This window comes from Paralichthys olivaceus, chromosome 20, assembly GCF_024713975.1.
Source record: "Paralichthys olivaceus isolate ysfri-2021 chromosome 20, ASM2471397v2, whole genome shotgun sequence".
Taxonomy (NCBI): domain Eukaryota; kingdom Metazoa; phylum Chordata; class Actinopteri; order Pleuronectiformes; family Paralichthyidae; genus Paralichthys; species Paralichthys olivaceus.
This window is the reverse complement of record NC_091112.1, coordinates 1,310,345-1,336,884: the sequence shown is the minus strand read 5'-3', so window position 1 is coordinate 1,336,884 and position 26,540 is coordinate 1,310,345. Positions and strand designations below refer to the sequence as shown.

Sequence of the window (26,540 nt, the reverse complement as noted above, 5' to 3'; positions counted from 1 at the left end):
CCGGTGTGGCCGTGCGTGGCTGTCTTTTTACGCAGACACACACACACACATATATGTAGGGGACCGGTGCGCAGTCACCCCCCCCCCTCTCACAAGTTGCAGACAGATGTGACATTCTGCGTTCTGCAATTTGACAAACCGGTTGTTGCGCATATGTGCGCTGCGTCCTCCCCGCACAGAGGAGACTCTCCCCCAAATCCTCCCCCCCTCCTCCCCCCCTACAGTGTTATTATCTGTAGGGCAGATATCAGACTCTGTGCGTGTGCGTGCGTGTGCGTGTGTGTTTGCACATCAGCAGCTGGTGCACCAGCAAGCAGGCCTGTTGTGTGTGTGTGTGTGTGTGTGTGTGTGTGTGTGTGTGTGTGTGTGTGTGTGTGTGTGTGTCACTCCCCACGACAGACAGGGGAACTGGGAGTGTGTGCCCCCCCCCCACCCCTCCACCACAACACAACACACACAATTCCTGAAAGCATGAAAAATACAACACCAGCTGCACCAAGACATGATACCTTGACTTGTCCATGTATGTGGTGTGTGTGTGTGTGTGTGTGTGTGTGTGTGTGTTCGATTCAACAGTTTGTCTATGTGCTTCGCCTGAGCCCAGTGTGAATTGAATTTGCCGTCATGTGCTGGACACACACTCCTCATTCCTTGCTTCCGTTTCTCTCCGGCCGCCCGTGTGAGTGTTCTCGTCGAAGTGTGGTAATGGAGTTTCACGGCAGAGCGGCAGCTGCCGGTCAGCGTGAAGACTCCTGACGGTTCATTGTGGAGACGGTTTCCTCCATCGCTCGCTGTTTTTTCCTCTAAAACATCAAGACCGCTCCTGCACGGATATCGAACATCTAACCTCTGAATATAGAAACGTGCAGTCTGTAAGGGCTCTGCTGAAAGCTGACAGTAGCCGACAGTCTATATATTGTGTGTTGACTGACGTTTTGGACGTGTGTGTGTGTGACCTTGTGCCCCTTCGTAGTGGAGGAAGAAATCATCTCACTGCCCTGTTTTCCTGCTTCCTCCATTTTGAGTCCATCGACTGCTGAGGCAGCAGAGCCTTCACGATGCTGTTTCTGAGGTCGGCCCCCTGTTCGCCGTTCGATCCAGACCTTTTATCTGCTGTTAGCTACTTAAGCCGGACAAGGCGTGATGGATAAAGACGCTGGCTCCCTGGCTGACACGAGCCTCGTTCCTCATTCACTCTCACCCGCTCTTTTTGTGAGGGCCAACGCCGCCGAGCGAGCCCCTGGTCATACACGCTGCTTCACTTCAAATGTGAAGTGGATGAGGCCGGATTTTCTTTTCATTTGAGGATGAAATGAAACAAGAGGATAACGAAGGTGACCAGAGCTGCTGGGTGAGACCGTGAAAGACACGGTGGGAAAAAAATGATGCAAAGGAAGAGACGCAGCTCGATCTGTCACGTTGGCTGCAGAGCTGGTCAGAAGAAGAGAGTCTGAATCCGACATGTGATTGGAAACGTGCAGCAGCTGTGACACGTTTACCCACTTCGAGGTAACTTCGAGGTACACTGAATTTAAAATGTGCAGGGTGGAAACAAACTAAATGAAACATGTGAACAAATGAGCGGATTGACATTGAACACGGATGTTTCCACGCTCAGCACCACGGCTCTGATCCAGGTCGTCTCAGGAATTACAACCAAACTGGATTTAACGAGTTTTACGCTTTTTTTTTAATTCATCGTAGCTCTGATCCATCCCGAAATGTGTTTTTCTCCTTTAACCAGAACCATAGCTCACTCCATCCTTCTGTAACGTGACGTATTTACATGCACGTGCTGTTATGATGTGGAAAGTGAGGATCCACGCCGTCTAATCCTGGACTTTGCAGAATTGTTTTAATATTAATGTTCTTGTCTGGTGAAGAGTTGAACTGAATTTCAATTATTTTAATCTTTTTTCCCAGCTGATATGTTTCTTTGCTCTGTTTTTATCTCAAGTCGTGGCGGCTCATTAGAATCAAGGCTGTAGTCCAGATTACTCAGTCGACCGAGATCGTGGCTCGTCGCCAAACAAGGTGCAATTAACCAGATTAAGTTAATCAGCCCCAGTGCAACGAGTTCACTCCACCTGAAGCCAAATAAAACACGATAAAAACAATTACATTATATTAATAAGACATAAAAATCTAGTATTTTCTTTATGACGTATAATAATGAGAGCAAGCACCATGTTGACAGAGCGTCCTCATGTCTGTCTATAGATTAAACGTCCTGTTGGTTGTTGCTCCTCGCAAAGTTTATTTTCCACTTTTCCATCACGTTTTTTCTCAACATCTGCAACTTCACGTCGTGTGAAGCGTTGGAGCGGCTCCAGGAATTTCTTTTCACTTTCTTTACCGTGGTGAGATCGGACGCCGGCGGTCGTCGGAGCTTATCCGTGTTTTCGTTTGTTCGTTTGCGGGATTTCGCAAAAACAGCGTGACCTGTTTGAATGAAATTCTGTGGAGGGGAGGGAAAAGGAAGAAACCATCTCCTGAGGTTTCGTGCAGATCTGTATCTGGGAGCAGGTCCAGGAATTTTCTATCACTTTGTAAATCTTGTGATATTTTCTTCAGCTCCATTTAATCACATGAAATCATTGAGTTCCTTTGTCTCTAATATTTCTACCATATGAGCAGAGCGGTCCCGTGCAGGGTCGTGCAGCTACAGCAGAGGAATCTTCTGAATCACATGCATGTTCAGCGACAGATCAGGGCTATCGATTTTCTCTTTAGATGAAACTAAGGCGATTATCTCGCTAATTGACTAATTTGCTGGGACCGGACCGAGCGACCTTCGTTAAAATGACATCATATCGAACGAGGAAGCCGGTGACTGCTGCGGTAAAAAGGTTTCTGCCACTTTGCCGAAGCTGAGCTCTCGTCTCGCAGCAGAGTCGGTATAAAAGCTGCTGGTCCAGAAGAAACGTGTTCGTGAACAGAGGGAAGAACCGACGTGAGGCGTCCTCATCGGATCTGAACACAGATTCCAGAGCGACGTGTTGGACTAATTGTTCCCGACACTTAACTGAGACACCTCGTCTTCCTGTAATTCGGGCCCCGATCGTTATATTTTTTGCTAACCTGAACCTCAGGAATTCCCCGGCTCTGTCACTGAACTACACGTGAAGGCTGCAGATCATAAAAGAACGAGTCCGTGAGAAGGAGAGCAGGATATTAGAGTCAGAGACAAAGATGAACCACTTTTCACTGATCCCACTCCGGTCGAGAAACTCTGCAGCAACGAATGAGCACACGTCATTCATCATCCGTGTTAATGTGTTTGTACGACAAAACCTTTCCTTTACTTCCTGTTTCCTTCCTTCCTCCTCTTCCCTTCTTCCTGGTGCAGCTTTCTCCTGACTTCCATTCCTTTCCTCCTTTTCCTTTCTTCCTGTTTTATCTCTTGTTCCTTTTCCTTTGGACATTACTTCCTCATTTCCCTTCCTGGTGCGACTTTCTTACCTTCCATCCTCGAACTTTACTTCATTACTGTTTTCCTTCCTTTCATCCTTCCATCAATCCATCCCTGCTTCCTTCCTTGCTCAAATCTTCCTCTATTCCTCTTTCCTTTCCTCCCATTTCCTCTTCCCTTTAATCTCCTATTCCCTTTCTTGATTTTTCATCCTTCTTGGCACACTCATCTTCCCTTCCTTCCTGCTTCCACTCCCAACGTCTCTTCCTTCTCTCTATTTCCTTTTCTTATCTTCTTCCTATTTCCCATCCCACTTTGCTCTCTCCTTGATTCCCTGCCACCATTTATCCTTCTTTCATTCCTTCCTCCTCTGCCCTCCTCTCATATTTCTTTTCTCTGCTCCCTTGTTGCTCGTCTTTTGCATTTTCTTTCTTCCTTTGCTGCTTCCATTTGCATATCCTTATTTACTCACCTCACTTCATCCCTCTGTCATTTTTATTTGCTCTCCACTACTCTTTCCTTACGTCTTCTCTTCCCTCTCCCTTCCTCCTTATCCTATCCCCTTCTTTCCTTCCTTTTCACATTTGATCCCTATCTCCTTCTTTCCTCCATTTCCCTTATCTCACCTTACACCCCTCCTTCCCTCCGTTATTCATGTCTTCTCCTCTTCCTCCCTCCCTCTCGCAGCCACAACATTCATATCTGCTGACTTTTTTTTCTTTTCCTTCCTCTTTATCGCTTCGCTCCATCGGCCTCTGTGAATGGCTGCCTGAGAACAAGGAGATGAATGGAACTGCATTCATCCCAAGGTGTGTTTCATCACGAGCGGACATGACACCCCCATCTCCTGTGCCCCGCCCCGTCTCACACACACACACACACACACACACACTCCCCTTCAGCGTATCTGATGCAGGACTCGGGCCAGTGTCAACGATGTGAAGAGGGAGCAAAGTGGACCGGTGTCAGATCAGGAGCGATTGGTGATGAGGTGGAGGAGTGAAGGACGGAGAGAGGGAGGTGAAGGGGGGAGCACAATAGAAGAAGAGGTTAGGAAACAGGAAGTCAGGTAGGAGAGAGGAATGAAAAGAATGAAAGACACAGGAGAGGAAAGCAGAGAAATGAGGAGGAAGGTATGGAGGTAAGAGTGGAAAAGGTTGGTTGAGGAAGGAAGAAACAGGAGAATAAGGAAAGGACAAAGGGAAGGAAGGGAGAGGGATAGAAAGGAATAAAAGAACGAGAGAGCATCATAAAAGTTTTGGATTTGAATTAAATGAGTGATAATTGTATTTGTTTACTTTTCTTTCAACACATTTAACAGTCATTCATTTATTCCGTGTGTGAGTGTGTGTGAGTGAGTGAGTGTGTGTGTGTGTGTGAGTGAGTGTGTGTGAGTGTGTGTGTGTGTGTGTGCGTGCGCCCGGTGCTGGACAGGTTCTGTGGGTTTATCCGAGCTTTTCGTTGATGCATCAGGAGAAACAATGCTGACGAGAGCAGAAATCTCCGAAACCAAAGCAGTGAGCTGGAAAAAGCCCCGGAGCTCCACAGAGCTGAGAACTGATTAGCATGAGGGATATTTTTGTTAGATTTATTTGAGGTGATGGAGAAAGTTTTGCTTCTCAGCAGAACAACAGTATTTTGATGTCTTTTCATTTTTTACAGAGTCGGCTCTGGTCGAGGTAACAAATCCCCTCCTCCTCCTCCTCCTCCTCCTCCTCCTCTCGCTCTATTCTCGTTCTCCTTTGAAACAGTAGAACGCTCCACCCTGTTGCAGCCTCTGCAAACCTCGTCTAAAAGGGTCTGTTCTTACTTTATTAAGCTCTGATCTGACAACCCTCTCTGTCGGATCGCAATTTTCCGTTTCCCATCTTGGCCCCACTGTTGTTTTTCCAGACATGCTGACTTCAGATCATTGGAAAACAGGAAGAACAATTGTTTTGCTGACGAAACCCAAAAACCCAAACCGACTTATCAACCGTCCCTCGGATTTAAAATACTCGACTTTCCAAAAACCTCCTCAAACGTGATGATGACGAAGCAGAAATCCTCTCGTTGGCCACGATGACGTCTCTCAGTCTGAAAGTAGAGAAATCTGGAAGCCCCCGGGAAAACGTCGGCGTTGTTTCGAAGACGCTTCGCAGACAAACGTTTGACGCCTGACAGAAGGTTGTCCGTCCCCGACACAAATATTATTCAGTCTTCTGTCCGTCACCTTTAATTCGTCCGAAATGCAGATCGAGGATTATCGCCTGTTCGTGACAATCATGAAACAAAAATTCTGGCTGCGTTAGTTCCCTGTTTGTTTTTTCATTTTGATTTTAAAACGAGTTTTAAAGATTTTAACCAACTCGTCGTTATTATTTGAAATCAAATGTATAAACCACAGCAGCTTTAAAGTGTTTTTATTGGTTATAATATATTATAATATTCATCACATTCTGCAAACCTGTGTTGATTTTCCCCCGTGAACACATTATATAGAGAAAAGAACCCCCTGCGGTGACAGGAGGCTTCACCTGATCATCTTAGTTATAACTTCTCATGTAAATACGTCGACAGTCAATTCCCCAAATCAGTTTCTTTACGCTAATTTCACATCGTTTGACTCTTTAGCTCAGCGCACTGACACTTTTTAATTACGATCGGCACAGCTGCTGGAGACGTTGAACGATCCCTGAGAACGGGGCTCCTCGGAGATCAGGAGGTTTTTCTACCAAAACATTTGGAAACATTTTTCCGCTTTTTGACGTTTCAACAGACGGACGTGGAGAAGCAGAAGCAGGAGCGGCGGATGTGCAGCAACATTTCTGGGCCAGATTCAAAACCGGGACATCACATTTACACGGTGCAACACACACCAACAAGCAATTACAGCTGCTGCAGCGTCGCCTGCTTCCAAACACAAGATATTCTGCAACACGTAAAAATGTTCTGAGATGAAAAGTGGGCGGCCTCCGAGCTGAGCTGCTTTTCCTCACTTGGTTATTCTTCCTGTCTGGGTCAGGTGTCGCGCTAATCCCTCACTTGGGATTATCCAAGCAGCTACATCAGATATCTGAGGAAGACGTGTCGGAGATCACGTGAAAAGGCGGCGGCGGCGGCGAGGACAACAGCTCGTGGAACATGAGAGAGGCAGCTTGAGAGGAGGAGGAGGAGGAGACGAAGAGGTGGTGGGGGGGGGGCAAAAGGACATTCAGAGAAACATTCTGGAATGGAAGCAAACTAACCGGGGGCTCACCGGGCCGGCCTGTCGCTGTAAATCTGCATCAGAGGATTAATGTGACTGGAGCCTGCTGGGGGGAGGGAGGGGAGGGAGGGAGGGGAGGGGAGGGATTTGCTCGCTGCACCTGTAACCTCACCTCGTGTGGCGCTCAGAGACGAGGCCAATGTGGAGCAAGAGTGGACGAGGGAGGGGGAAAGGATGGAGAGGAAAGAAAGGAGGTGGAGGGGGCGAGCTGCACCTGTAGCGTTGCATCACCTGAGGATTGATTGAATTCACCTCCTTTCATCCCCTTCTCTTCCTCCTCCCATATTCCCTCGCCCTTCGCTCTCTCCTCTATCCCTCTCTCTCTCTCTCTTTTTGCTTTTCCCACCAACCGCATGGCTCAGCCTCGGCCTCGCCCGCCCGCTCCCCTGCAGCCGCGGTACACTTTCGACTTTGTGGGCTATTAGCCTGCAGCCGGCCTGGTTTCACCTCTCTGCTGAAATCCGTGGTGAATAATGTCGAGGAGCTCAGGAGAGGGAGGTGATTTTTTTTGATACGCCGCGTCCGTGTCCGTGTCCGTCCTCCCCACCGCCACTGCTCCGTTTGGATCCTCGCCGCTTCGCCAAAGCCGCAGCGGCGACTGCGCAGTGAATGCGATGAGGCCAATTAGGCAGAGTGTGAATCCCTGCAAAGGTCCAGTAGGCGAAGCCGAGTGACTCACGCTTTCCTCTGCGCTTAAAGACTCCTGCCGAGGTGCAGGCACGCAAGGCACTTAGCCTCCAGCTGCTCTGTGGCTGACAGAGGACAACCGTGGTCTTACCAGGTCAAAATAAGTGCACTTGATTAAATGTGGAGCGGGACGGTGGTGGACATGAGTGAATGCTAACGTCCACGACACAGAACTTCACCATGTGAGGACAAATACGGGCTTCGGGTGATTTTTCTCTGTGTTTCACCTGAGGGGCCGAATAAAACCTCTAAAACCTCAGCGTTAAAAAAAAAAAACACACGTTCAATAAAACTTTCCCTTAATGTCGAGACCTTCATGAAAAATAAAGAAATGAACAAACTGTTGTATATTGTTATTATCGATGTTCGCTCCCTCAATGAAACTCTGCTGTGATTGGAACAATATTATAATATTGAGCACTAAAACTAAATTTCCCACAATTCATTACGACTTCCCCGCGTGAATTAAAACCCGATGCGCTCCTTCAGTCACATGTCTTGAACACGCGTGTCGCATCAGCTCTAAACGGTTTAATGTAGAACTCCTCAAAGTTAAATCTGTGTCACTGGCACCGAGAGTCTTTTAATCCAAATTTAAGATTTGAAATATGATGGATACTCCGGCTGACTCAGCTGACCGAGACAGTGACGCCCACACAGCAGAATTAAATGTAATTGATATGAAAGTTTGATCTTCATCAGGCGAACATGCAGAGTTCAGGGAGCGGCAGCAGGAAACTGTGAAACCCGTTCCGGTTTCTTGGGCTCTGCTGTCAGAGCTCGTCTGACATTCCCATCGCTCTCGCCGTGAGGAATGGTCGGCTCTTTCTCGAGGTTTTTAAAATTTGGTTTCGTTCCTTCGATGCTGTGAGGAAATGTCAGCTCGGTCTCGATGGCCGTGCTTCAGTGAAATAAAGCATTTCTTTGGTTCGATGCAGTGACGGTGCCTCGATCCCCCGTGTTAAAAAGAAAAGATAACGTACATTCTCTGATTTTGTGTATCGATGACGCTCAATTGTACATTTCAATCCAGGTGACAGAGGAGGGTTCAGTGGCTCAGAGCTGATGAACAAATCAAAAAGAAAGTAAAACCACTTCAAGTACTTATTCAGATGTGTAAAGAAAATATCTTTATGTATGAATTCTGATTCGAACATTTATTTATATCTGTGACTGAAACTCTTTCCTCTTCAGCTCGTCGGTTTCTGCTCAGGCGGCCGTTTTGTTTTCAACACGTGACTCTTGCTTCACTCCTTCGGTGGCGGATGCGTGACCGCGTGCAGAGATCTATAAACGCGTGAGGACACTCGCCTGTGTCTTCAGGAGCTGCGGCTGCAACACGAGTTGTAGTTATCGAAGTAGTGTGCGGAGCCGCGTGGTCAGGAGAAGCTCGTAATTTAGTGTTTCCTATACGAGCGGCAGAATTGATTTTCACAGAGGGCGTAATGCATCAGCGTCACTTCAGTCTGAGATGACACAGACTGAAAGATTTCTTCGCCACACAGCTGCTCTCGTGGTATTTGTGTGTCGGCAGAGGTGAAAGATTGCTTTGACATTTACAACACGCACAGAAACGCACCGCGTAGCATGTTGCAGCTCCACACTCAGTAAGTGGATCATCCAGCTGCTGGAGAAACAACGGTGAAGCAGCTGTGATGATGAAGACAGAAACCCGGACTTCCCGTGGACACCGCTGGTTGTGTTGTGATTTAATTTCATCCTGTTCCTTTTGCCCAAAGCTGTTTCTGCAGACTATCTGCCCTCGGTCCTGCAGGCTAATGGGATGATGAGCATCGTTTGCGTGAGAAGATCTCTTTAGTTTTAACTAAATCCTCATTTTGCCTTCGTTCACACTCAGAAATTTAAAAATGCTGTTTGCAGTTCAGAAACTTTTCTACCCCTCTGTGCTTTTTTTACTATTGCTGCATGGAACATGAAGATTCAAGGTTATTTTATTTTCCATAGCATTTCCGGTTTGGAGGTTCTTGTTTGTTTGCAAAGCTTTTAATTGGTCACGGTTGTCCAACACGTAATATCCAATGATTCTGCAATTTTCCAGTCCGAGCGCGAACCTGTAAACTCAGCCTGAGGAACGAGAAGGTGTTTCGTTCTCAAGGTTCCAGAGTCGACAGCTTCTGTTTTCTGACGTCAGATGAAAACGACCTTGTGGGTTCGTGTGCGTTCAGTGTTTCCTGATGAGAGAAGATCCAGGGAGATCATCTGGTGTGTGAGGTCAATAATTCACAGGTTCTCAGTCCAGCGGAGCAGGTCGGTAACTGCAGGGCAGCTGCTCTGTGACAATAGTGTTTGGACGGGAATTTAAAAAACTGTGGAGGAAGATATTTCTGTAAAATACTGTCATACAACAGTGTTTTGCAGAAACTGACACAGAAAATAGTTTTTATTAAAAAGGTTCAGACGAACAAACCCTGAAACAAAACCTACTCAAATTAAATAAAAGGTGAAAGAAAGTTCAACAATCAAATCATCAATCGTAAACTAATTTATAGCAGCTCTGCTATCAATCATTAGTTAAATATGAATAAATGTGTAAAACAACTAATTCTATAATTATCTTTATTCTCACAGATTCACTCGTCAGGAGAAAGTTAATATATTTGAACCTGAGTGAATTTTTTTGTCTACCTGGTTTGTTTCAGAGCTTCAGTCTGAACCTGAACTTCAGGTGAGAACGGTTCCTCCGACCAGAGGAGGAGTTCTGGGTCTGGATCAAACTGAACCTGGTTCTGTTGGTTCACAGTGAAAACACTCTGTTGGACAGTTTGGACCGATCACAGGAAGTAGAGACACATTGACCCGGGGACGTACGTGTGTCAGACAGAATTCTTTAGTCCCTAAATTACAAACGTAAACCGACAGATCAGACGAAACAACGGAACAAACACACGAAGCTCCAGACTCTCACAGAGGAAACGGGTTCTCCTCTCAGCAGACTTCAGTTCGGCTGCAGCTTCAGAAAGACGCATCGTCTGTTGACAGGTGGAAGTTTGGTATGTTCAGTTTCACATTGTTCACGTGGACTCGTCAGGTGTGCGCGGATGTCGTGATCACAGGTTGAAGATGAGCTTCACGTTGCTTCAGAATCCTCCCTCGTCCGACTGAGGGTCAGCGAAGAGTCGGAGCGGGGATGACATCAACGTGACGTGTGTTTTGCAGGTGTGTCAGTTTTCTTCTGTGTGCAGTCGTGAGCCGCTGCTCTGTTTTTTGTTTTCTCAGACTTGTTTTTCGAAGCTTCACGTCTCTGTGGCTGCTCCTCCTCTTCTGCTGTTCGCTCGCTCTCCTCTCTAACAGGGAGCGACATCGAAGGACAACAACCGACAGCACCGAGTAGATCTCTGTCCCCGCATCACCTTTGGCAAACCTGCTTATTTCGCCTTCACCCATCTTCCTGTCGTCTGACGTCGTGTCCCGCTCTTTTTTCCCCGTCTGAGCCCGACTTCCTGTTTTCGTCTTTATTTATCCCGTTGTTCTGCTGACGTTGCACGCACCCTGTCTTCGTTCGGCTCGACGTTCTCCAAAGTTTTAATGATCCTGCAGAGAGATATCGATAGAATCACGTCACAACCTCATGAAACAGATGCAACTTTAAAACTCACGGAGATATTTTAACACTCTTTAATTTCCCTCTGCTCAGTTTCCTGTTTTCTCCTTTCGCTCCGTCTCTTGTTATTGTTTTGATTGATAAACCCCAGACATGGCGTTGAATTCTTATTTTACCGCTCATTAAAAGCCCGAGCAGGATGTCACCGTGATTAAAAGCAGGATTTTCACCGCTGCAGGACTGGGATACATTCTTCACGATTTGTATTTTTACTCGAAAAACAGCCTGACCAGACACTTTTCTTGTCCCAAAAATGCAAAATCACAGCGAGGTTTTCTGCACAAATCACTTTTTCCATGTTTCCTGCTGAGACGTTGATGCGGAGAGTTAATTGAGAGCATTGTTGTTACAAAGCGCTGTAGATTCAGACGAGATAAACCTCTCGCTGGCTGCAGCAGCAGCAGCGTCGTCTGCCAGCCTGGTCATCATTAGTGCTAATCTCGCTGGCGTCGTGTACTGGCATCCAAAGTGCGGGTCAGCATCACAAGCAGCACGTCGCAACTGTGGCTAATTGGCTCCAGTGTGGAGGGGCAGTGGTAGTTGTAGCTGCGCCGCTTACGTGCAGCGAAGCGGAAATGTTGTATGATCTCTTTAGTATTCCTCTGCGTGAAGCTGCTTAACATCCTCACATCACCCCCCCCCCCCCCCCCCCCTCACCCTGCGACTCCTCCGCGGTGTTTGGATCACGATGACTGGAAACATTCTGGACTTGATTCACCGGAGGGTGTTGGTGCCACTCGAGCAACAGGGCGTTCTGTTCTCGGAGGAGCTGCGTCACTTTGGACTCTTCTGTCACGCCCCTGCTTCTTTTTTTTTTTCTTCTGCAGGTTTGAATGAAAATCGATTGACGTCTCCTCTTCTGATATCTCTGATCCGTTGAATTTATTCCAGGATGGTTTCTCTCTTGTTCTCTTTCCACCCTGGGCTCCTCCTCTGCCGGGCTGCAGATTAGCACATTAGCTGCAGGGCTACAGAGGAAACATTTATTTTCTCGAACCTGAACGTTAATTAAATAACAGTGAAGACAACATGTCGGGATTTTCCTTATGGGCCCTTTTTAAGAAATTTAAATTGGAAAGATTTACGTCTTCACTAAGAACCAGTGGGGGGGGGGGCAGTGTAGGGCGCAACATGTTTGTTTACAAACAAAACAAATGTATTTGCCATTTTAGCCGAGCAGGAAAACGCAGTGAGCGATGGAGGCTTCAGAATGGTCTGCTGCAGAAAAACAACCGGCCATAACTCAAAATGTCACCGCTCTGTATCTCACTCCCCCATTTCTTCTTCTTCCTCTTCTCCCTGACCTCCAACCTCCTGTTTACATTTTGTGACTCCTCGTCTGCCCGCTGCTCCTCAGCTCCTCCTTTCCCTTTATTTCCACGCCCTCCCTCAGAGATTCAGGATAATGTTTACGCTATTCCCGAGTATTCACAGCTCTTGAAAGGTCCCCGCTTGCACTCGATCTTTTTAGCTGTAGCGTAAATACACCATGATTTTTGGGACAATCAATACATCCCCCAAACCCATTTTCATGATGAATTCAGCGGCCGAACCACTGCTGCAAACCGCCAAAGGAGGACGCTCCCACTGGACGTCAAAGCTAATCTTAAAATTTGCACATAAATGGACTCGGTATATAAAGTAAACAACAATATGCCCTTCGCTGCGGAGAAAACGGTGAAACGGCTGAATGTCAGATAAGAGAACACAACTATTTTTTAGGACACTGGAGGTCAAAGCTGCTCTGGAAACATTCTGCACGAGGCCTCGTGTCCTTCAGTCGGAACTGCAGCAGAAATAGTTTCTCATTTTCTCCAGTAATGGGCTCGTTCTCGATCCTGCAGACGTATTCATGACTGTGTGACCTGTGGCATCAGGTTGAATAGTCTGTATTATAATTTAATGAAAAAACGGGACGACAGGAGGCAGATTCTGCAAATTGAACAAAGTTTCATTGAACTTTCTGGATGAACTCGAGTTGTGTGCCGGTTCGGGAGCTGCGTCATTCCGAGGACTTAAGGCCTCCGCAGCCTGAGTCCTCTGAAGGATGCGTCCCTTGTCAAGATAATATTCCCTGGAGGATTTCCTCTCTGCATCACCAGCTTGTCCCGCTTGGATCCCTTGGACCCGTGTGCATTCGTCGGCCACATTTGATGGAGACATCGAAAAGCAGCAATTTAGATTTTTCCTTTTCAGTCGTCAAACTAATGTTTCTATTGTCAGAGTTATAGGTTGAGAAATCGTCAAAGTGCCGCCAGCTCTTGATGTCAACACATCTGTCTCCGTGACAACTGAGATAAAGTCGTGCAGTGAAAGCTTAAAAAAAAAACCACGAGCGACCGACCCTTTCTTCAGATCATCCGGCAAATGTCTTTTTTCGACTTGAAAGCCTTTTTTTCAACCTCGGGTGAAACCTGATCCGCAGATTTAATGAATGATAAATAAGAAGCATTATCTACCTGCCAGAACTACGATCATCAGACTCCCCCGGATGAGACGGGAGATAACGAGCGCTCAGCGGCGACTCGTCCGAGGCAGCTTCAGACGTCGGTCGAGTTTGGAAGCGTCCGGCTACAAGGTCACGCCGAGTGTCGACAGCGCCTGATTGCCAGAGACACAGTCATTGGCTTGTAATTTTCTTGGCTCTCGTCCTTGCATCCTGCCCGGACCTCAACTTTGAACACCCCCCCCCCCCCCCCGAAGTGAAGTGAGAAGTCCCTCCTCTCTTCTCGCTGCTGTGTGAAGCTGTGTGACTGCAGAAGAAGATCAGTCTGCTCTGTGGTCTTCATGCAGCAGGGCTGCTCGCAGGTATTTGCAGCCTCTGGCTCTGTGTTGGTCCCAGCTGTGGTTCCAGCGCAGGATTTTCCTTTCAATGTTTCGTGATGATAAAAACATTAACTTTAAAAAAACATTAAGATTCAACCTACATCTGCTTGAGGGGAGATTAGACTTAATTACGCCGTTTGACTTTTTAATTTCATGTTCTCTGCAGCAGTGGGAGCGATGTCCTCGATGTGTTAAACCACAGCTGTTTGATACATGTGAGGGAAAAACGTGAACTCCTTCAAGAGGCCGAGCTTCTGTTCGGCTCATGAGGAGTTTGCTGAGTCATTCTCGACTCGAGGACAGAAGATTCAGATTCACATGAAGAGGCGTGTGGGAGTTATTCAGATCAGCCCGTGAGTGTGAGCTGCAGACGAGCAGACGATGACGTCGCCTGTTAAAATCCAGTTCAGGTGTTTGAAGGCGTCTTGGTCCAAATCCTGCAAACTGAACGTTTACAGCGACGCCCTGTTTCTCCGTGTCGATGCACATGAGCAGCTCAGGCTCGACCGCATTGCTCGAGGGCACACCGGCGCGGCAACAGCTGCCCGGAGCGAGTGCTACCTGTGCATTTTACTGAATATACTCGCACACTTAAAGTGCTGAGCAGTGACGATGGGTTCTTATCTGCAACTGTAGCTTCACGTCTAATTAGAAGCAGAAGACTTTTTTACCATGAGTCCGTTCATCAGTCAGACGAACCACAGCTTCACATTCTTCGTAAAATCAATACCAATTGGGGCTCGTTTATAAAGATGGACGCCGCGACGGCACTGGAGCCATTTTAGGTCGTTCTTACCACACTGATGTGTTTTCATCTGTTCATGTTCTTGATTAATTTGGTCATAATTAGTTAATTGAGTGTTTCTTCTGGAAGTATCTAGAGGCCGAGCTCAGACAGAGTGAATACTGCTCATGAATCCATTAGGTGCGTGTGTGTCGTCCTTTATTTCCACCCGCTGATCATCACGCTCGCTCACGACAGAAGTTTCCGCTGCGTTCATTTGATTAAAAACATAAATAAATATCCAGCAGCGTGTGAACGAGCAGGAGGTGAACTCTGCCGCGGCCTTTGTGTGGAAGTGATCGTGTGCTCGTCACGTTCCCCCGGAGCCACTTTGGTCAGATGGTCGTTTCAACAACCATGATGCCTCATGATCGTCTTTTTATCCCTGAGTTTGCAGAAACCCACTGAACGGGCGTCTGTGGGGGAAAAGAGAGGAAGTAAAATATTGGAATGGTCACAGGTTCAGTGAACAGTTACTGCGACTGCTTTGATTTTCTGCCACATGGTATTACCTCAGAGGTTTGTGTGTTTGTGCTGTTTTCACAGGGTCAGTGTCGGGGGGGGGGGGGGGTTTGAACAAAAAGACTTTCACACTCTCCCACTTAGACGCAGCGAACCTGTTGGCAAACACTTCCACATTTACACGTCCTGCAGATACGGAGCCACATGAACATTAACTTAGAATCCTGTTTGTTTCCACCTGATTAATGAAAGAATTCATTCAGTTCCACCGTGTTTGTTCAATAAACAAAGTTTTACACGGGAACTAAAGAACGGATTTCCATGAAATATGGGACTTCGGCTCCACGGCAACATTCTGCCATGGGGCGTTTATTTATTTATTTATTTATGCTCACCGGTTTCCACAGAATAATTTGTGGATCCCAATGAAAGAAAACCCTGATTTATTTAGGGGATTGATTTCTATGAGTGTGAGATAGATTTGAGTTCGGCCACTAGGGGTCTCTCATTTAAAACAAAAATGAAAACACCTAGTTTGATGACGTTGTGAAGCAGCGTTGGATCATGGGAGTTGTTCTCCTGTCACGTTAGACAAAAATATACATTTGTGTAAAATAAATTTCTCATATTTGTCTGAAATCAGATTTTCAGTTTAACCGAGATTCAAACCGCCGACATTTCAATATTCACCAACTCTGTCGTGGTCATTACGCACAGTTAGAGGACGGTGCTTCAGCTCTCACCCTCTAACTCCTGCTGCCGGTGGTTTTTTATTTCCAGGCATGAAGTGAGCTCTTATTTTCATTTCACGGTGCCGTTCACGCCAACAGGCGGCATAATTCGAGCTGCGTTTTGTTTATGGGCACAATAAAACCAAACAGTTATGAAGAACCTCTAATGTCCCGTCCCCTCGTCTCCTCTCTCTGTTTGTGGTCTGATGTTCTTCCCTCTCGGTCGATCTGTTTTTTGGGGCTATTTTCTCCCTGAGATGATAATTTCACGGCATCAGGAACATGATCACGTTTCTGATGCTGGTGATGAAAGAGCTGGATCACACTGTGAAACCGCCGACATGTAGAAACTGACATGAAACACTCGCCTTCAAAGTCTTAACTCGTAAAAAAAAAAACTTTGCAGGCAGGAAAACATTGTCTCCTTTTTTTAAATTTTTAGTTTGAACAAAAGCGCTGCGATAAGCTTTTATTGTGTTGTTTTTGCTAATTGCCTCTGCTCCGGCACGAGTCGCCAACACGGTTTGTGGAGTCTCGTTGAGAACATCAGGAACAAATCATCCCAGATTCACTCGTTTCCTAATTAGAGCGACGGTGCTGAGAATCAATGAACGGTTGTATTGCAGCAAAGCAACTTCACTTCAGGGACGATCGGGAGGGAATTAAACAACGGTTATTGAAAATGACTGGACCACCGTTTGCACTTTATTTCCCTGCTGCTCACTCTGCAGTGTTTGAGCTGTTTCGGAGGAAAGAGACCAAAAACAATTCAGTAATTGTTTGCTGTTTGTTCACCTGAGTCTCTGTTGCTGCGGATGAAGTTCGGCTCAATTTTAAAAGTCTCCCACAAATCCACTCTGGATTTTTCTTCCACAAACTTCATTCTGGCTCAGTTGTGCACACGTTCCTGAATGTAATCAACATGAAGACCGATGCCGAACTATCCTAGTCTCTTTATTATTTTCCCGCGACACGTTTTCAGTCACCGACATCTCCTGCACACTTAAACCGTTTTCAAGCATTGACCATCAAAACGTTTCACGATTCAGCTTCTTCAGGACGTGTTTGATCCCTTCATAGTTTCTGAAATATTCCGTTTTTGTTTATGCTACTAAACTATTTGTAAAATGGAACGTTCCACTTCATATATAAAATGACGATCCTCCACTTTTTCCGCTTTGTTGCCGTGTATCACACGTAACTGTGCAACGTTTATGAACTGAAAACTGAAAACTGAGTTGGGAGACTGGATGAAGCTTTTCTTGTTTTTTTTCCTCCAGAACAGTTGGAGCATCAAAGCCAGTTCCTTTGTTCACTGAGGACATTTGAGTCGGATGTAGAAAGATGAACATGAGATAAGAGCTCGGTGTGTCATCTTTTATTTCCTGGTATTTAAAGCTATAGATTCATGAAACAACTGAGGATGTAGCAGCTTGTTTAATCAAAGCACATCTCAAGATAAGAAATCACAGGTTGTGTTAAACTTAAAGTGAATAGATTTAATATTCTCTTGAACCAAAACACTCTTGTCGCAGCCTCTTTCCTTCCCTGTTTCCTCTTCAGCAGCTGAATGGTTGTTGTTCTTCTCTGGGTTTTTGTCCATTGATCGACTCCACTGATCTCTAACCTTCCACCTTTCCCCCCCCCGACGAAGTCCTCTGTTGTGCTGGCAGTGGGTTGTGGGTCATAATGAAGTTGACCTCCTGACGCCCCAAATTCACGCTACCGCCATGAGTTACATCATCAGTAAAGATTACTGAGTCCGGTGCAGAGTCCGACATGACACCACCCCCATGTGCGTCACACGTTGGTATGTTCCTCATCACGTGCACATGCTTCCTTTGCCCACACAGTCGGCCAGGACACAAACTTCGTGAAGTGGACCTGACGGATCTGTCCCCTCTGTGAAGCTGTTATCTCTGTCAGGGTCGAACGGTCCCCGATGAATGAAAGCTCCAGATTTTTGGTTTGGATCCGCACCAGATTGCACGCCATCGTAAATATCCGTCCCATTAAAGATCCATCCGTTACTGGGAAGTGAAAAAGCAATAACAAACGACTATTTGCTAAAAGAACCTGACGTACCAAATGAATTAAAATTGGCCCTGACAGGAGTCTAACTTGTAAATGAGCTGTAGCACAACACTCGTTAATGAGTCACGCTGTAAAATCAGTTCACTCAGTTCATGTGGAACATTTCGTGTAAACACTTGATATTTAACTGGAGTGACAGGAACACTTTTACTCTGAAGGGCACGTGAGATGATCCCGTATATGAGCAGCAGCGTTTGCAGGAGGCTCAGCGGACTTTTGAGAAACAGCAGCAGAAGGTTCGGTGCAGCACTGACGCCTTAACTGTCCCGTAGGAAATAATCTGCAGAGCGAAGCAGCAACTGAAACCAACATCGCTAGCTCCACTCGTCGTCCATGTTTGTTTGGATTACGCAAAAACCACAGGACGGATTTCCACAGAAACCGTGCAGGAGGATGCGATGAAAGCTCGGTGCAGATCCAGGAAGTTTTGTGTGAATAAAAATCAGGATCTTGCCTCAAATGTGGTTTCATGAGGGGACTGTTGGGTCTTGGTTGAGGTACGTGCCTTCTCGCAGCCGTTTTAGTTCCGTCTGCATTTGTTTGTTTGTCTATTTAAATGGATTACCACAGAACTCGGTGTAAGGAAAAGGTCAAGGACTCATAACATTGTCTTTTTTAGAGAATCATTCGTGGATTTGCGAGGTAGAGTCACGAGGATCTAGAGAATTTAAACATGCTTTCTTAAATTGTGCCTCATTGAAGGTTTAAGCTCTTTCAGTTATATTGTTTACGTTATTTTGAATATGTTGTGAATATGCTTTGTGATATTTGTGTCGATCTCGTACGAAAGCAGCGATCTCTCAAATCACCCGACACGTGTTCCCCGTGCAGACGTCCTATCAGCAGCGACATACGAGCAGACGTCAGACTGCGTTGCGCCGTTTGTCATCACTTGTGTTATTGTGAACAATCAGGACACCGTTGAAACACAGCGTAGTAACACGACGACGACAAGTATCACATCCGCTCGTAATTCTGCTGCAATCTCCGTTCAGTAATCGCCCGGAGAAATTGAATCTTCCCTGGGCTCAGCAGGGGCTCCGCCGTATTAACATACCTGCACCGCGACCGCCGGTCCTTCTCCATATCAGTGCAATCAGCTGAGCCGGCGTGGTCGGCCTCGGTCGGCAGCGGGCGACGTGTCACCGGCTCAGATTAACTCTGCAAATGCATCGAAGTACCCCAAGCTGTTTTTCTGTGTTGTCTTATCCTCTCTGCTCGTCCTTTGACAGGCTCGTAAATAATGCAGGAGGACTTTGCTATGATAACTTCCTTGAAGGCAAAGCAAGCACACACACACACACACACACACACACACACACACACACACACACACACACACACACACGGACACTCCTCCAATTTTGTCTATATATCTCTTTCTATCACTTTCTCATGCTGCAGTGAGTTGGACTCACTGCAGCTGTGTTTAAATTCTCTCTCAGTCTAATTTATTTCGCTCCTTGGTCAGGTTGTCGTATTTATAGTTCAAGCCTCACAGCTCAGCAGCTTCATTTATAACCGGCGCGTTTGAACGAAGCCTGAAAGAGGAGCTCGCCAGCTCGTGTGTTAAAGTTTGGAACGATTTACAAACAAACTTGACGGGAGGACCCCCCCCCCCCCCCCCCCCCCCCCCCCCGGAAACTTTGCGTACAAACATTTTTGAGAGACGCAGATTGTGATTGTTCCCCACATTTCTTATTATTTGTATTTTAACCAGCTTTTCTACCTTTTCACGATGTCCTCCTTCACCTCCAGACTGTTCAATAATATCGTCCAACATGAATATTTAGTTTTCTTACAGCTTTTGAGAGTAAAAAAAACTGCTGCAGTGAAAACCCGAGCACACTGGAGTCACTGCGGAGGCTTCAACACTCTGAATCTGACAGAAACAGCCGTACGCTGGATTGCAGAGGAAACACAAAGATTGTTATGTCTCGGGATAAGAAACTGTCTCAGAATAAAGACTCACCACCTTTGAATAACTCTCATAATTATGAAGTCATCTTGGGAAATGGGTTTGAATATGTAGAAAGTGACTCTGTGGTTTCATCAGAAGTGTTTGTGTCCGTAACGTTTCTATGAGAAATAATAACCAGACTCTTGATGCTCGGCATTAAAGCGTTCGAAGCTCCATGTCGGAATTGCTGCAGCCTTCGCCTCCGGAACGATACGTTATCAAATGAAGGATTTTTATCGGCCGTTCAGTTGTGTGAACGTGTACTCAGTTTTATGTCTTATTACGTTTATGCATTCAAGGTTTTTTTCTTCTGTGTGATCGTGCATTTTTAAAAGAATCCTACAAATTATATTATGAAAGAGGAGCCTGGTCACAGTAACACACACACACACACACACAGATAATGATGCTGCACAGCTTTACAGAAAGAATCCATGACCATGAATTAATGATAGTTGCTGTTTTTTAAGCGATGTGGTGGAGTCGGTGTCCGACAGTGCAGCCGGGCTCCTGTCCTCATCCTCGACCAATCACCTTGCCTCGTATTGATTTTTGCTCCCTCTTCCTCGAAGTCCTGAGCAAACAGCTGAATGAAACTCTCTGTGGAGACGTGAGAGAGATATTACACTGAGGCAGGAGGACGACCCTCAGGAGATCCCGTCGCTCCCACGCTGTGAAGATGGTTCATACGGGGGCAGAGAGACGCACGTGTTTTTTATGTTGGTGTATTAATGACGCGAACGTCTTAACTCTGAAAGAGTCGAGTGATCATATCCGTCCTCTAAACGTTTTAGATTTTGTTTAAATCAAGATCCGTTAATTATTGTCCAAGAGAAAAGATCAGATCTGCACCAAAGTTTAAAGGTTTATTTCCATTATTTTGTAGTAATAATAAGTCCAGGATTTTAGTTATAATCTCGCGTCCAATCGAACGAACAGATGAAAACATAACCTCCTCGGTCGAGGTAATAATTCCAGGGCTGCCGGCCACTTCTGGGGAAATGAAACATGGTGGGCGTCCGTTCGCAGATCCCGTGGAAACACATGGTGGCGAGCCAGGTGTGAAAACGATGTGATACTGCAGCGTCTCATTCAAACAGCAGGAAGCTCCTGCAGGTTTCTGGAAGATGAAGTGGAGGAGAGACAAAGAAAGACAGATCAGTCGTTGATTTGATCATGGAAAGATGCTGAAGTATATAAAATAAGTTCAGGTACATGATGAGTATTAGAGTTCTGTCTGAAATGAAAGGAAATCAAACACTTTTGAAACTTGAAGTTAAAAGTTTCCTACCAAGTAGTTGATATGAGATTTCCTCCATCTTGTCTGAAGCATGTTGACTGGATCCTCACTGCAGCCGCAGCACATGATGGATGGTGACTTGTCAAGGCGACTTGTAGATTGCGGCCGCGTTCGCCAGCAAAGCGCAGCTGCGGAATATTCGTCTGCCGTTAATGTCTCCGCCTGTGCGCTCCAGAGGTTTCAGGCTGTGTTCCTCCTCGGTCCAAACCTCTGCCTTCATGTAGGTGCTGCTCACACTGCGTGTGTCTGGGTGGACAAATGAAATTCTCCTCACCACAGGCGAACAGATGGGTCACGTAGAGAATGAGTGTGAAGAAGTCACCGTGGTAAATACAGAGCGGGACGCATTGGAAGACTCTACGTGTCCTTCAGATGCTCGGGCCTAAAGTTTTAAAGCCTCCTGCTCTTTGGACATGTGAACCGTCAGCTCGCCGGTGAAGGTGAAGCTTGTTCTCGTCACTTGCCGGCACCATAAAAATGTTTCTCCACCAAAGCGCAATGAATCCTGGGATAGATCGGGGACACATATAGAAAACCACAGTGAATCCTCGGTGAAGCCTCCTCTCACCTTTACCGTCTGGTTTGTCTAAACGTGGCGGATGGAGAGTCTTAGGAGAAGTGGCTTCAGGGACACGTGAGGATTTAACCGCCTCCGTCGGTGGAGGAGGAGCATCCAGCTCCACAGCTGCTCATTAGGCCTCAGAATTCACCGCCGGGGATTCGTCCATGTGAACGTTGGTTACGCTGTTTTTAGAATTAAGAGCATATCTCCAGTTTGCTGCACCTGAACGTGCAGAACAGAACTTTCATTTGACTCAGTTTCACTTTGTTTGAGTGTTTACGTCTCTGGTGTCGCTTTGGATTCTCGGACTTGGTCGATCATATGATCTCAGAACGTAATCAGACGTTTAATTGATTGTTTGTTTGGTTTTTTTTTCTACCTTGCGACAAACGGGAGCACGATGTGGTTTGAGCAAAGAACGTGGTGAACGTCTCTCCGGCTCTGAACGCAGCCGTTTCACTCCAGCTCAAACATTGTTCTCTCGTCTCTGTTTGGTTTCCTAAGATTGACAGCTCCATAAATTCACACAAACCAGAAACCTTCAGTTGATATTTTTTCATTAGCTTTTTTTTTGGGGGGGATGAATCATCACATCTCTTGTGGCCTCCACTTTTGAGGTTCAGTGGTTAAAAGCTTTGCTCGGCGGCGTCTTATCTGTGCGGAGCAGACCGGAGGACGCATTCACAACTTTCAGGTCCACTCCCAACCCGGCAGAAACCGGACCAGGCTTTCTCTCCTCGTCCGGATTCACGGTGGGGATTGAGAACGTCTCGATTCACCGTCACTCGTCTCCTGGAAAAAAACCAAAGCTTGCAGATAACCACCGACTGCTGCTTTTCAGAGTTTCCTGCCTCGAGTCGCTCCTCTGTGCCAGAGTCCGTCTGGCCTCTAATGGGCTTGTTCTCCGACACATGTGAACACGAGGTCCGGAGCAGATGGTTCCCCTCCTCTGTTTGAACGCTGCGATTTAATCCGGGGCCGTAAAATGTTTCAACATTTGGCTAAAGGCGCTGATGGTAAACACGAGTCCCGCCCTCTCCTGCTCGTCCTCTAACCTCCGAAGGTTTTTCTCTTCGCCGCACTTTGAGAGAGTTGATGATGCAACACGGTGAACAGCTGATGTATATCATTTTTATTTTTCCAGAGAAGAAGAGCAGGAATCAGGACGTTGAGTTGGCAGATACTCGTGTTTGACTCAACCTTCTGCAGAGTGTTAGCACAGCCGACTCATCGCTCTTCCTCCTGCTGCTGCTCGGATCAACTGCCTCAGACGTGTGTGTGTGTGGGGGGGGGGGGTGACGGGGGTTCGGCTTCTTCTTCTTCTCCTTTTTGTTTTCCACCGAGTGCCAGGTGGTTTATTGGCTGCCTGTGTTTTTGACTGGCAGCCTCGTGGGCAAATCCGACAGCGGCACGATGAATAGTGTTGAATGATGAATCAGTCTGTTTCCGAAAGGTTTGTTTCTTTCTCCGAGAGCTGAGAGACGGTCGAGCTGGTGGAGGTGGAGGACGGGTGAGGCGAGAGAGGGAGAGGAGGGGGGGGGGGGGGGGGGGGGGGCAGAGTGAGAGAGAGACATTACAGGGGGAGAGAGGGAGACTGACTCTCTTACACAAACTGAAATAGCAAAGCTGCTGTTTTCCCCTCAGGATTATTTTTGTTTTTCTTTTCATCCGTCATCCATCACTCCCTCCTCTCTCTCCCTCCTTTCATCCTTACTTCGCTTCCTTCCTGTCCTCACCCCTTGCAACCTTTCCTCCCCTCGCCTGGTGTTATTCCTTCTATGATTATTTTCCTATTCTACAGCTCTCCCCTCCTTCCTTCCTTCCTTCCTTCCCTCCTCACCTATTCTTTTACCTCTAATTTTACCACCACCTTTAATTCTCCTCTTTATTCCCTCCTTCCCAACTCCTCTTTCTTTTTATTTCCTCCATCCTCTCTCACTTCCCTTTCTCCCCTCTCTAACTCCTCATCTATCCTTTTTTGGATTTGGATTTTCCTTCCTGTCCTTCCATCCTCCTTTCCTCCCTCGTGTTGCTTTCCTCCTCTCTTCTCGATTCAAATGTGTCCCCTCCCTCCTTCGTCTCCTTTCCTTCCCTTAGCTCCTCTCTTACCTTCCATTTTTGATTAATTCCTTTTCCTTACTAACTCTCGCCTCCTCCCTTCATCCTTCTGTCCCTCCCAACGTTTCCTCTGCAGTGCCTGGTTTGTGTTGACCTGGTTTTTCCAGACGTCCTCGCTGCAGCACAAACACCCTCGACCCTGCAGACGATGCTTTTTAAAATTCACCTGCTTTTGCCAAAACACACACACACACACACACACACACACACACACACACACACACACACACACACACAGAAGGCGGTTTTAAGTCGAGGACATGAGAGTGGACGGAGCTGCCATGTTCTCCTCACAGGGACATTGAGATGCAACAGGTGTTTACTCTGCTGTGGTGAAGTGAAGCGATGTGAGGAGAGTTTGCGCTGCAGGTCGTGACCTCTCTTTATTTGTTTTCATCCTGCGGTGCAGCGGACGACAGCAACAAGACTCTGGGTTCGAACCTGCTGTCGTGTGCGTGTTCTCCTCTTGTCCAGAGACACGCAGCCCGGGTTCATCGGCGACTCGTGATTGCTCGTGAGCGTGGGGGCGAACGGTTGTTTGTCTCTGCGGCTCAGTCCAGACGAGCGCTTCGACTCCATGAGCTTCGACTCCACGTCAGAAATAATCTCAGTCCAACGCCACTGAAAACACACGTCACATGACCGTTCGCGTACAACGGAGCGTGTGCACCACGTTGTACACAGGAAGCAGTTTGTCGACTCTAAAGCTGGTTGCTAAGTTACAGAAAAAAACTACGAATGAGGAACAGCGACTGTGAAAAGTCGGAGCAGGGATTTATTTTCTGTTACTCACAGGAAGTAAATCATTTGTGGATATTGGGAGGAAGTGGAGATGCGTCGTCCATCTTTATTTCCTGTGGTCCAACCAGTGTGTGTGTGTTTGTGTGTGTGTGTGTGTGTGTGTACATGTACACAAACTGCATCTTGAGCTGCAGCAGAGACTCAGTAATAAGATGCTAATTGTGAAATAATGAGGTGAGATAACTGTAGTTACTGTATTAAGACTCTTCATTAACAGTTTGGCCTCGGAGAAGGTGGGCCGTCAAAGTCATTTAACCCCAGACCACACACACACACACACACACACACACACACACACACACACACACACACACACTTTAATCTCCACTCCCCTGAGGTTAAAGTTTAGCTTCCTGAGCTGCATAAACGCCGAGTCATTAAGGACTCTCCCTCCCTCCCTCCCTCCCTCCCTCCCTCCCTCCCTCTCGTTCTGACTTCGTCTCTTTTATAATACAAATGAACGAGTGCATTCATCTTGACTTTGGTCCCCTCCCCCAGTCCCCCCTCACCCGCAGCACCCCTCTCTTAAATTACAATTAAGGTAATGACCGTTAATAATGGCACCTGTAAGGCCACCGACGAGCCGGCGTTAATTACTTGGAAGTCGCTGCGGGAGACAGAGGGACCGCTGGCGTCTCATGAATCTCGCGCGTCTCCCTGTGCACACTCGGGCTTTTCTTCTTCTTCTTCTCTTCAGTTTAACCTGTCGTTTGGAAACGTGTGTGTGAGATCAGCCACACTGACTCCAAACAGCTGCGCGGGCGTGTTCGAGTGTTAATTAACGACACGTGTCGCCTCTAAATGAGCGGAAACAACACTTCCTGTCCACAGATCCGTCTTCTCCTAACCAGAACGTCTCCGAGAGTCCTCGTCTTAAGTTTGTAAAAGTCACACAAAGGATGTCACAACCGGACCTTGTCATAGATTCTCAGAGTGAATGTTTGAATCTGGACGACAGAAAACCTTCGTGCTTTTCTGAGCGTCTGTGTTTGCATGAAAAAACGGAGCATTTGGGAACGATGATGTCGCGGCGCCCTGGGAACACGCTCTCTGTTGCTCTGTGTAATGAGCAGCAGCGTCTGAATGTTAGTCACAGATGCAGTGACTAACTGTACCAGCAGCGAGGAGCGGTGCTCATAAATATCCTGTCGTCTGTTCGCAGGGCGGCTGCACTTTGGAAAAGTGTTGCTGTTATTTCGTCCACCCTCGTGCGTGCATGTGCGTGCACTGTTCCGATATAAATCATCCGTGATGAATGTGCATCTCCAGCTCTCCTCTGCTTTAATGCTCTTGTTCTGTTCGCTGCTCGGTTTTGTGTTGTTTGCTTATTCATGCACATGTTTCAGGTGAATGTGTGCAGAACATGTGTGTGTGTGTGTGTGTGTGTGTCTGTGTGTGTGTCCTTCCTCGGTGTGGATGGATTCTGCTTCCATCAGCCGCGTCGTCGTCTGCGAAACAGAAAACAAACAACGCCACCGCTGACCTGTGTCTCCTGCACTGTCCACTATATCCTCTCGTGTCTCAAAGAAGACACAACGAGGTGACCGCTTCCAACCCGAAAACAAGAAATCCTGCGAATCAAAAACAGAACGTAAGAGGAAGCAGAAGTGTTTGAGTCGCAGAGGGAACCGCGCCTGCAGGAATATCCAGCCCATAAACTAATGATTGCCTGTCATCAAGATGAATTCGGGTGGCATTTACGTTTAAATGGCTTAAAGTAGCCCTCTGCATTGCAGCTCTTGTCGAGCGAGAGGATTAAAAATCATTGGAGCTCATGAATGAATTAAAGATTATGTCTCTTCATCACTGAGACCGGGACATATTTCAAACCTGCTCTCTAATGGTTTCAGCCGTTCAGCTACCGTCTCTCTCTCTCTCTCCCCGGAGACGTCGTCCGCCCTCGTTTGTCAATCATAGAAAAAACGTACAGAGGA

The 26,540-nt window shown here is 46.9% G+C and overlaps 1 protein-coding gene and 1 long non-coding RNA gene across 6 annotated transcripts in view; one reads left to right on the top strand and one right to left on the bottom strand.

Moving 5' to 3' along the window:
• Nucleotides 1-26,540, top strand: part of grin2da (glutamate receptor, ionotropic, N-methyl D-aspartate 2D, a) — a 168,872-nt gene that overhangs the window by 37,576 nt on the left and 104,756 nt on the right. The gene's annotated exons all lie outside the window — the stretch shown is intronic.
• On the bottom strand, nucleotides 20,678-22,965 carry LOC138405892 (uncharacterized). The gene is made up of 2 exons (XR_011239558.1): nucleotides 21,117-22,965; nucleotides 20,678-20,945 (listed from the first exon to the last, which is right to left on the bottom strand). It is a non-coding gene; the product is annotated as an uncharacterized lncRNA (long non-coding RNA).